This window comes from Chenopodium album, chromosome 22 (assembly GCF_948465745.1).
Source record: "Chenopodium album chromosome 22, dcCheAlbu1.1, whole genome shotgun sequence".
Lineage (NCBI taxonomy): Eukaryota > Viridiplantae > Streptophyta > Magnoliopsida > Caryophyllales > Amaranthaceae > Chenopodium > Chenopodium album.
This window is the reverse complement of record NC_137855.1, coordinates 19,039,451-19,050,409: the sequence shown is the minus strand read 5'-3', so window position 1 is coordinate 19,050,409 and position 10,959 is coordinate 19,039,451. Positions and strand designations below refer to the sequence as shown.

At 38.9% G+C, this 10,959-nt stretch overlaps 1 non-coding gene across 1 annotated transcript; it reads left to right on the top strand.

Moving 5' to 3' along the window:
* The first annotated feature begins 10,568 nt into the window (after positions 1–10,568).
* Positions 10,569–10,674, top strand: LOC145606495 (small nucleolar RNA R71). The gene has a single exon (XR_014105356.1). It is a non-coding gene; the product is annotated as a small nucleolar RNA R71 (small nucleolar RNA).
* Positions 10,675–10,959: the final 285 nt, after the last annotated feature.

Genomic DNA, 10,959 nt, shown 5'->3' with positions numbered 1-10,959 from the left:
CCCCCACTGGTGCATTAGGACAGGACATGAGCAACCATTGCCTATCTTTCCTCTGCCTAGTCTCGAGTTGACAACCTTTGTAATCCCCCATATTTTAATTTAATTATAATTTATTTATATATATTTCTTGTAATTATATTTATGGCAATTTCATTAAATAAATTATTTTTATGAAAGGATTTAAATAAACTAGTGTATTTTTACTAATTTACAAGTAATTCTAACATAGCCCAAAACCCAAATACTACTCCTAATCCAATTAGGAAACCCAAAGCCCAAATAAAACCCTCAAAAACCCTCACTTTCCTCCTCCCTCTCACGTAAAAAAAAAAAAAGAAAAGCTTTCACTCTTTTCCTCCTCCTACTGTTTCACGAGCAGAGAAAAAAAAACGAAAACCTTCTGCCAGTTGCTGTCGCCCAGCAGCCACCACCGCTCCGCCCAGCAGCCACCGCCGCACGCCGCGCGCCGCCTTGCTGCCACCAGTTCGCCTCCTCCCTTCTCTTTTCCCTTATTTCTCCTTCTCTTATTCCTTGTTATTTTTAATTAAAGCTTCAATTTTTATTGGTTTTCAATTATGAAATTATTGATATTAGGCTTTAATAGTATGTATAAATTACAAAGATTATAAATCTATGGGTTTTGTATGTTTAAATTACTATATTAATTTTCAGATTTGGTTATGTATGAATTTAGGGTATTAAAGTGTTGATTTTTCATGTTTAAAGGCTTAATTATGTACTAAACAAGTTACTTAATTATTCTATGTTCAAAGTATGTCAAAATATGATTATTTTGGTTGTATATAAATTTTCAGATTTAATAAAGTTTCAATTTTTATGGATTAGTAGTGTTAATTTCATGTTTTTATGCTTCTAAACCTATAAAATATTTATTGTGGGTATTTTGTGATTGAAAAAGCTTTGAACCTTATATTCTAATCTTAATAAAAAATTTCAGATTTTATATCTTTTATTTTGAAGCCTCTAATTGCATTGAATTGATGTATTTTTGTGTTTTTAACACACTAATTTGCTACATAATGACTATTTCAAATAATTATGCTTATGGGATTATTTTATATGCTTAAACCAAATTTTCAGATTTATTTAACCACTTTAAAGTTGTTGTAATTTGATATAAAACACTATATTTTCATGATTTTAACACATAAACTTGTAGTTGGGGTGTTGCACTATTAGTTTTGGCTAATGGGAGTAATTTAAAGGCTTTATTTTAATGGTTTGAGAGGTTTTTAAATGCTTTAGTATTGCTGTAATTTTAATTGCTTTGGTATTGATTTATTTCTTATTATTTGGTTTAGGAGAGGACTTTGTAGAAGGTGATTTCTAGTTTCTAAAGTGGCCAATCGAATTGTTTACTCAAGGTACGTACAAGTTACAAAACCTTGCTTTTAGGTGCATGTTTAAGGATGGATCGAGAACTTAGTATCATGTATAGGGATGACTGGGTTAAATTGTTTGGTTATACATTGTGAATTTCATTTGATGTGCACTATTCCTTATTGCAATTATTGCTTATGTACTAATTATGCAAGGTGCGCTTAGAGGCAAAGGTATGTGATTGGTGAAATGACTTAATTATTACTCATTCATGATTTGATGAAATAGGATGAGTAAAGGAATGATTCATGTCTTATAAGACAAGGTTAAGAGTTTGGGGTGCCTTATGCACTCAAGGTGTTTATACACCGAGGTAGTAAAGGAATAAATAATAAATGTTGCTTGCCACTAATAAATCAAGAATTGAAATTGAAAAGTTGTTTTACTTGATTCAATTGATATTGGATTGATTGAATTTTTATGCATATGAGTCATCACCAAGTCTAAACCTGTAAATCACGTAAAGTGCAAGGTGGATGGGCAATAAAACTCTAGATTGGTGCACTTCTGGAGTAATGAGAACCAGGGGTTGGGGTACATGGGTTATTAGCCGTGTACTTTTCTCGAGGCCGTCTGATCTACGAGTCTCTTATTTCAAATATTTTTCAAAACTAGGAGTTAGGTGAGATCTCATACTAACTACGGTCACGGAGTCGCGCCCGTGGTCGTTGGATGTTTATTGATGTTTCCGAAAGGAGGCATGGGGTTTTTCTTTATTGATGTTCCGAATGGGACATGGGTTGGACAACCTTGTCTATTGCTAAATCCAATGAATAAATTGAAATGAGTTAGCTACTAGTAACTAGTAAAGTCTTAATAAATTAGATAATCGAGTCGTGTGTCGAGTTTGTTATTAATGATGCGTATGATTGATCATTAGTATGACATGGGAAAATTAGGTCGTTGAACTAATCCTCCTAAGCCAAACAAAATTTATAAACACTCAACAAACCTAAATACAAGTATAGAGGTAAGTCAAGGGTCGAACCCAAAGGAACGGTAATGTCTAAGTGCTTCCAATTATGTGCCTAAGCTAGGTCGAAGACAAAGGGTAAAAGAGGACACTAACAACTACTAAGACAAAGAAATCAAACAAATAAAATGCTAGGGATTAGGATTCGCTTACATTAGCAATGAACAAAGAAAATTGGTTTAGGAAGTTGACTAAGTCAAGCAATGTGAGGGAAGATCAATTATGCAACCAAAAGAGCATATCAAGCTATTCTCCTAGAGGTCTAACTAGCGTCAACTACGATAAACTCTAACTAGGAAACATCACAAGACACCTCAATCGTGTAAATGCAAGCCACAAATCAATGGTCCGTATCAATGTGAACTTACAATGCAATCTAGTGTGAATAACTAGGGTGATCAAGCCTAAATCAAACACACACATGCACATAATCAATTAACCAATTTAATCACATTATCAACTCCATCAAAATCCCCAATCTACATCAATCCATTACATACTATAAGCTTCACCAAATCCCTAACCAAACAACTACTCTAGAAACATCATCAATTCAACAAACAACTAAGAAATCAACAATCTACAAACAAAGAATCAACAATCAAAGAAGAACAATTACTCTAATCAAACATCAAACATCAAATCATCAAAATCTAATCAAAATCAAACAATCTAAACATGAATACTAAACAAAACAATAAATGAGATAGAGTTTAGAAATGCTCATTGATAATAGAGTAGATCTCCAATACAATTGTCACCATTGGATCTTCAATCTCTCAATCACCATTGAAATTCTTCACTTTCTCTCTCTAAAATCTACTCCTAAAACTAACCCCTAAATCTAGAGAGATAAGCTCTCAACTAAGCTAAGAATATGATCTAATTCTCTTATGAAACTTCTTACAAAAATTGGGTTCAAATAGGTATAAGAAGAGAGAGAAAATTGTCGAAATCCGATCGGAAAAGACCCACGTTGGTGCGGCCACACAACAGGGGATGTGCGCCCACACCACCATGATGTGCGCCCGCACAACCATGGTGTGCGGCCGCACATCCCTCGTGTGCGCCCGCACATTCTGCGCGTGCGGCCGCACTTAGCTGGGTTTCTTCGAATCTTCAACTCTTCAAGCTCAAGGGGTGCACACATGATTTATGATGGTGATGGAGGACAAGGTAGGCAGTAGCTAAGGCTTAATATTGAGGGCACACACTTCCTTTGAAAGGAGCACAAGAGAAGAACCAAGACTTGGAACTTCCACTTCTTTGCATCTTGAGCTTCCCAAACTCCATGAACTTGATCCTAAAGCTTCTTCCACCATAATGGATCACCAAAATCACGACCCGAACCTCGTCCAATACCTACAACCACGAAAATAGAGCAAATAAAGAAGAAAAGACTAGAAAACCAACGAAAAGCACAAAAGCTACAAAATAAGAGAAGAAAGGTAAAACTAAGCAACAAAGCATAAAACTAAGCACTTATTAAGCATGAAAGCTATGAAAAGATAATAGAAATGACCTAAATGCTCGTCAAATGTGTGCCATTTATGACACACATCATAGTAGCATGTTAGGTATTTCCTTATTTCACTTTGCAGCTTGTATGTACTCAGCTTTGCTGATTGCGTGCTTTTGTGTGTGTGTCCTTCTTTGGTCATGGCCTTCGCCTTTCAATGACCCTGTGACGATCCAATTTTTACACTTGTAATATTGGGGAGCAGAATAACCGCAGGTTCTCTCACATGCAGCATTCATCAAGGTTGTGGGATCTTGAGTAGAGAGTTGGTTGCTTGCATTTCTTTTCCTTTGCAAGTTTGATTTTATCTTAACTCGATTTTATTTGACACTATTTTTCTTGGTTTAAGTTTGTTTAAACACTGAATTTAATCACTTATTATTTCTTTTGGGTTTTGAATAAGGGCCTTAATGGTTCCAACTTGTAATACTTATTTTGATTTAAATACTTTGTTTTGAGGTTTATTTAAAACTGTTTTGGTTTTCCGCTGCTAATTTCTAAGATAGCCTTAACGTTTGAACACGTGGCGGTAGCACACCAGTAATTCTCTTGAATTTGTTCAGGTTTTATACTGGTTTCTCACAGGTTTTTAAGAGAGAATTATTGGGGTGTTACAGCCTTTCCCCCTGGGCAAGAGTCCTACACATATGACCTTTTAGTTGCCCAAGCCCGGGGGCAAGTACCACCAGTTCCACCACCCCACCCTGACTCCGAGGTAGTGCCTTCACCACCTCGCATGTCTCACACGGCCCCACCTCTTCCTCATAGCGATTCTGACCCAGTTTGGGACCTTTAGAGTATAGGTCAGGCCATAGGACACATAGAGCATTCACATAGCGACCTTAAGAGGATGGTTGGCTCCCTAGATTCTCGATTAGGGTATTGAGAGGAACCAGGGTAGAGCCCTGTATCCTATGTATGATGATTATGCTCGTCGGGGTAACATTCCCGATGATGCTATTTACCCTGATTGGTTTCAGCCCCCACCCCAGAGATACGATAGAGATCCCACTGCCCATGGTATTTATACTGACTATTCATCTTTCCACGGGTATGGCCAGGACATTCCTTTTGAGGGACCGGCGGGGGGGGGAGTTTTAACCCTAACTATTTTGGTGGTACCTCTTCTAGTGCAGGTTGTAGCGGTGGAGGATTCGGCTCGATGGATGAGGATGACGAGGATTAGCCATGGGCTAGTTCCCAAGCCAATGAGGACATTGTCTGATTCTGGCTTAAGGGATATTTTGGATTTGGTATCTTTCTTTTTCCCTTTTTCTTTTATTTTTTGTGTGTTTTCTTAGATTAGGTTTATTGCTTTCTAGTATAGTATTTATTGCTTTTCTATATGAAAAATACAAAAAAAATTAAAAAATAAGAATAAAAAATACAAAAATATGTTCCAATGAATTGTATATCATGCTTCCCTGTGCCCCATATTTGAAAAAAAAATATTGTTTTAATTCTTGGTAAAATAAACAATCTTTAAATGAAAGATCTTAAATGTAGAATTTCGGAGCGCCCGCTCCTAATCTTCCTCAAACCTTCTGTTTTTTTTCCCTTCAAATTGAAACTTTGTGAGGAGCGGGTGTGCAGCTCCTAGGAACGCCCGCTCCTGCCCTATTCAATGAGGAGCAGGCGCGCAAATCCTAGGAATTCCCGCTCCAAAATCTTCTTCACCCTTATGTTTTGGTTGTTTAATAGGCATCCTGTGAGGAGCTGGCGTGCAAGGCTGAGGAGCGCCCGCTCCTCACTGCTTATGGCTTCGATTAGCTTCTTCTTTGCTTCCTTTTTGCCTATTTTCCCTACATCAAAACCATAAGGACATAATTCAACCAAATGTTAGCCAAAATCATATATCACCAACACTCTTCTTTCTTTTCTCATCCACTCATTATTTTATTTCTCACTTTCTTTCTCTTATCTCTCTTTTTTTTCTTTTTTTTTTATTTTTACTCGGGTTGCCTCCCGAAAGCGTTTCTTTAACGTCAATAGCTTGACGACCTCCACACTCAGGAGGTAAGATTACATTGAGTTGATTCTAAAACACCGACATAGGCACCCTCGTAGTAAAGCTTGAGGCGATGCCCATTCACCTTGAAAGATCTCTTTCCGTCCAAATCCCAAACTTCCACGGCTCCATGAGGAAACACTTCCTTGACAACAAAAGGACCACTCCACCTTGATAAAAGTTCCCCGGTAAACAATTTCATCCTAGAGTTGTAGAGGAGTACCTTATCGCCTTTTAGAAATGCTTTCTTTTCAGTGTTCCGGTCGTGGCAATCCTTAGTGCGATTCTTGTAGTTGCTAGCACACTCATAGGCCTCCAATCTTAGCTCTTCAAGATCATGCAAATCAAGCCATCTTTGCTCTCCCACGCTAGCCAAGTCGGAGTTAATCTTCTTGATTGCCCATTGAGTTTGGTATTCAAGCTCCACCGGTAGATAACAAGATTTTCCATACACTAGACGATATGGAGTTGTGCCTATTAGGGTTTTGTATGCCGTTCTATACGCCCATAAAGCGTCATCAAGCTTTTCCGACCAATCCTTCATATTCTTTGCAACCGTCTTCTCGAGGATCAACTTTATTTGACGATGGACACCTCCGCTTGCCCACTAATTTGTGGATGATAGGTAAGGCCGAATCTTTGGTGAACCCCGTGTTTTCTTAGCATCTTTTGAAAAGCACTATGAACGAAATGTGAACCATTGTCACTTACCACCGCCCTTGGAATTCCGAATCTTGGAAATATGACTTTTTTGAACATCTTCATGACTACCTTGTGATCATTAGTTGGGGAGGCAATGGCTTCCACCCATTTTGATACATAGTCGACCGCCACAAGGATTTATTGATTTCCATAAGAAGTTGGGAATGGCCCCATGAAATCCATACCCCATACATCAAATACTTCTAGCTCAAGAATCGGTTCTTGAGGCATCTCAATACGCTTGGATATGTTGCCAGTTCATTGACACCGGTCACAAGTCTTCACAAATCCCCAAGCATCCTTAAAGATGTGAGGCCGCCACAAACCGCTATGCAAAACCTTCAATGCTGTTTTGTTGGCTCCCATATGCCCTCCACATGGATCAGAATGGCACATCTTGAGCACACCTTGCACTTGTTCATCCGGAACACACCTACGGAGCAAACCATCTACTCCTCTTTTGTAGAGAATGGGATCATCCCATACATAGTGTCTTGCTTCCCTTTTTAGCTTCTTTCACTACAGAAAACAGCCATATTACGACGGAAATATTCCGTTGAAAAACCCGTTTTTGACAGAAATTCCATCAGAACTAGTTGTTGCAATACAATTCGTCGGAAAAACGCACTTTTCTGACGGAATTCCGTCGAAACCACTTTTCCGATGGGATTTCCAACGGAAATCAGTCCGTCTGAAGAGATTTTCGGGCCTGGGATAGTCCGTCGGAAATTTTTGACGAACTATATTCCGCCGGAAACTTCCGACGAAAAATCCGTCGGAAAATGCTATAAAAAAACAAAAAAAAAATGCCTACCCCACCACCAGCCACCACCGCACAGCACCAACCCACATAACCCGTACCACCACCCACTACCCCCTCCACTAACCACCATCGCATAGCACCAGCCCACCTAACCCAAACCCACCCTAGATCTACAACCCTAACCCAAGCCCAATTCGGCAAAACCCCCCAACCTAAGCAAAACACCCCCACCAAGCACCTAAAATCTCCGCTGTGGCCACCGAAAACCACCATCACCATCAAAAATTAGCAATAAAATTAAAGAAACAATTAAAATCCTTAACCATTACCCACAAAACCCAAACCAACAACAAAACCCTTCCACCACCACAAAGGTTGCCGGTGCGTTGCAAAGCCCGAAGGGCATCCTCCTATATGAAAAAGTTCCATAGGGACAAGTAAAAGTTGTTTTCTCTTGGTCATCTGGGTTTATAGGGATTTGAAAGAAATCCGAATAACTATCAAGAAAGCAATAGTACTTGTGCTTGGTTAGTCTTTCAAGAATTTGGTCGATAAAATGGAGAGGAAAATGATCCTTGTTGGTGGATGCATTTAGACGTCTATAGTCTATGCACATCCTCCAACCGGTCACCGTTCTAGTTGAAATGAGGTCACCATTCTCATTTTCAAATACGGTCATTCCTCCCTTTTTAGGGAACACATGAACGGGAGAAACCCATCTAGAACTTGAAATGGGGAAGATGATGCCGGCATCAAGGAGTTTGGTGATTTCTTTCTTCACCGCCTCCCCCATTTGAGGATTGAGTTTCCTTTGCCTCTCAATGGAAGGCTTAGCACCCTCTTCAAGTGTTATGTGGTGCATACATAAAACGGGACTAATACCTTTGAGGTTATCAATGGTATAGCCTAAAGCACCTTGGTGGTTTCTCAATACACCACATAACATTTGATTTTGGCACTCGTTCAAAGAAGAATTCACAATAATCGGAAAAGTTTAATTAGGGCCCAAGAACTCATACCTTAGGTGTGATGGTAGAGGCTTCAACTCTACCATTGGAACACCCTTACCTTCTCTTGAGGTAGCTACTTCCAATGCATCTTGTGTTGTGATTCCCATGCACACTTGCTCAATGCTTGCTTCCGTACTTCCTTCAAGCATCTCTTCATACAATGCCATCTCTTTGCCTTGGTCATTTATCTTTTCCTTGTTCAAAAGGACATTTTCAAGGGCATCGTTAGTAGTGAGCAAGTGCTCATGCATAGAAGTCACAATAGAATCAATAGTTTCAATCATCATGCAATTATCAAGATTAGAGCTTGGATATTTCATGCTTTCATTCAAATCAAATTCTATTACCTCATCTCCTACTTTTAGTGAAATTTTAGCACTTTTAACATCTATCAAAGCACCTGAAGTAGCAAGAAAAAGGTCTTCCTAGAATTATTGGAATGTTAACATCTTCATCCATCTCCAACACAACAAAGTCCACCGGGATTACAAACTTTCCCACCCTTAGAGGGACATCCTCACCCTTTGGAAATTTAATACAACGATCGGCCAATTGTAGGGTAATGTTGGTGGGTAGAAGTTTCCCTATCTTTAGTCTTTGATATACCGAATATGGCATAAGGCTCACACTAGCCCTAAGATCACATAAAGCATTATCAATTTGCATCTTATATATTGCACAAGGGATAGAAAAGTTACCGGGGTCTTTCAATTTTGGTAGCATTTTGTTCATGATAATTGCACTACAATTCTCGGTGAGATTCACCGTTTCAACCAATTCACACTTTCTCCTTCCACTCAAAATGTTTTTTAAAAACCTAGCATAATTAGGCATTTGCTTGATAACATCGGTAAAAGGAATTGAAAGGTGAATTTGCTTGAATGTCTCAAGAAACTTTCCAAATTGCACATCTAATTTGTTTCTAACAAATGTGTAAGGATATGGTAGCCTTTGCAATTGTTTAGTCTCTCTCTCTTTTTCTCTTTTCTCTTCACTCTCTTTTTCAAAATCTTTCTCTTTTTCACACTCTTTTTGTTTCTCACATTCTTTTCCTTTTTCACTCTCTTGATTTTTCTCTCTTTTTTGCTCAAAATCACTCTCAAGGGGATGCTCACTCATGTTCACTCTCTCATTGCTTTTCTTAGGAACACTCTCTTTCAAAACCTTCCCACTCCTAGTTGATATGGCATTTACGGGTCTCTTAGGATCTAGTCCTTAGGGTGGAAGTTTGGAAGTGCTAGCCCCTTTCTTCAAAGCATTGGCCAATTATGAAATTTGAGTTTTAAGCATTTTATTATGAGTCAGTACTTCATTAAACTTCTCGTCACTTGTGGCCATGAAAGTGTCGAACATTTTGGTTTGACTTTCCATCATTTCCTCTATAGATTGGACTTACTAGGCGGTGTTTGAGCATAATAGTTATCTTGGGGAGCTCTATTACCTCTCACATTTGAATTGGAAGCATTTTGGTTAGAAAAACCTCTATTGTTATTGGTGTTCCAATTATTCCTTTTATTAGAGTTCCCCCCTTGGTGATATTGGCCTTGATTCCCATAATTCCCTTGGTTATTATGGTTATAGTTACCATAACCACCTTGTTGATTGTAGTTACCTTGGGGATTTTGGTCCCTTTGGTTCCTATTACCCCATTGGTTTTGGTTATGGTAATCATTCCTAGGTCTATTATCATAAGACAAAGCATTGACTTGTTCATTTTCATTATCATTACCATCTTCATAATGGGATTGGGGTTGGGAATCATAATTACAAGAACAGGTATCATGGTCATATGACCCACAACTTTCACAAAACAAACACCCATGTGGCATGTTATTAGATGTAGAAGGAGAAGAGTTAGATTCATACCTCTACCCTTAGGTTAGGAGGGTTGAGTGGAAGTCTCAAGTTTTGCCTTGATAGATGTCATCTCTTTGCCAAGGTTGGCGATTTGAGACGTCAAATTGTTGATGGCGTTGAGGTGATCGACGGAATAAACCGCATTTCCTCCTTTGCTTAAAAACTCCCTCTCTCCTTCTTGCCAATCCATGTGGTGTCTCACCACATCCTCAATTATCTCAATGAATTGCTCCTCCGTTTTGTTCATATTCGTGCCACCCGTTCCCGCATCCAAGCTAGTCTTTCCTTGTGGGCTCAAGCCCCCATAGAAAATTTGAAGCACTTGATATGTCGGAATTCCATGATGAGGGCACTCCCTTTGATATTCCTTGTATCGTTCCCATGCTTCGTATATGGTTTCACTAGCCTTTTGACGGAAACCTTGGATCAAAACCCTTGCCTCGGCTGTCTTCTTTTGAGAATAGAATCTCCCTAAGAAAGCCGTGGTGACCTCGTCCCAAGTTCTCAAGGAATTAGGCCTCACCTCCTTCTCAAGCCATTTATAGAGCCCTTCCTATCAAAGAAAAAGGAAATAGCTTTAGTCTCACAAATTCTTGAGTTACCCCATTTACCTTGATCATGTTGCAGTATTTCTCAAACTCGTTCAAGTGTGCAAGAGGGCTATCATGTTTTGCTCCACTATATTGCCTCCTTTCAAACTTTATCATCGCGGGCCGAATCTCAAAG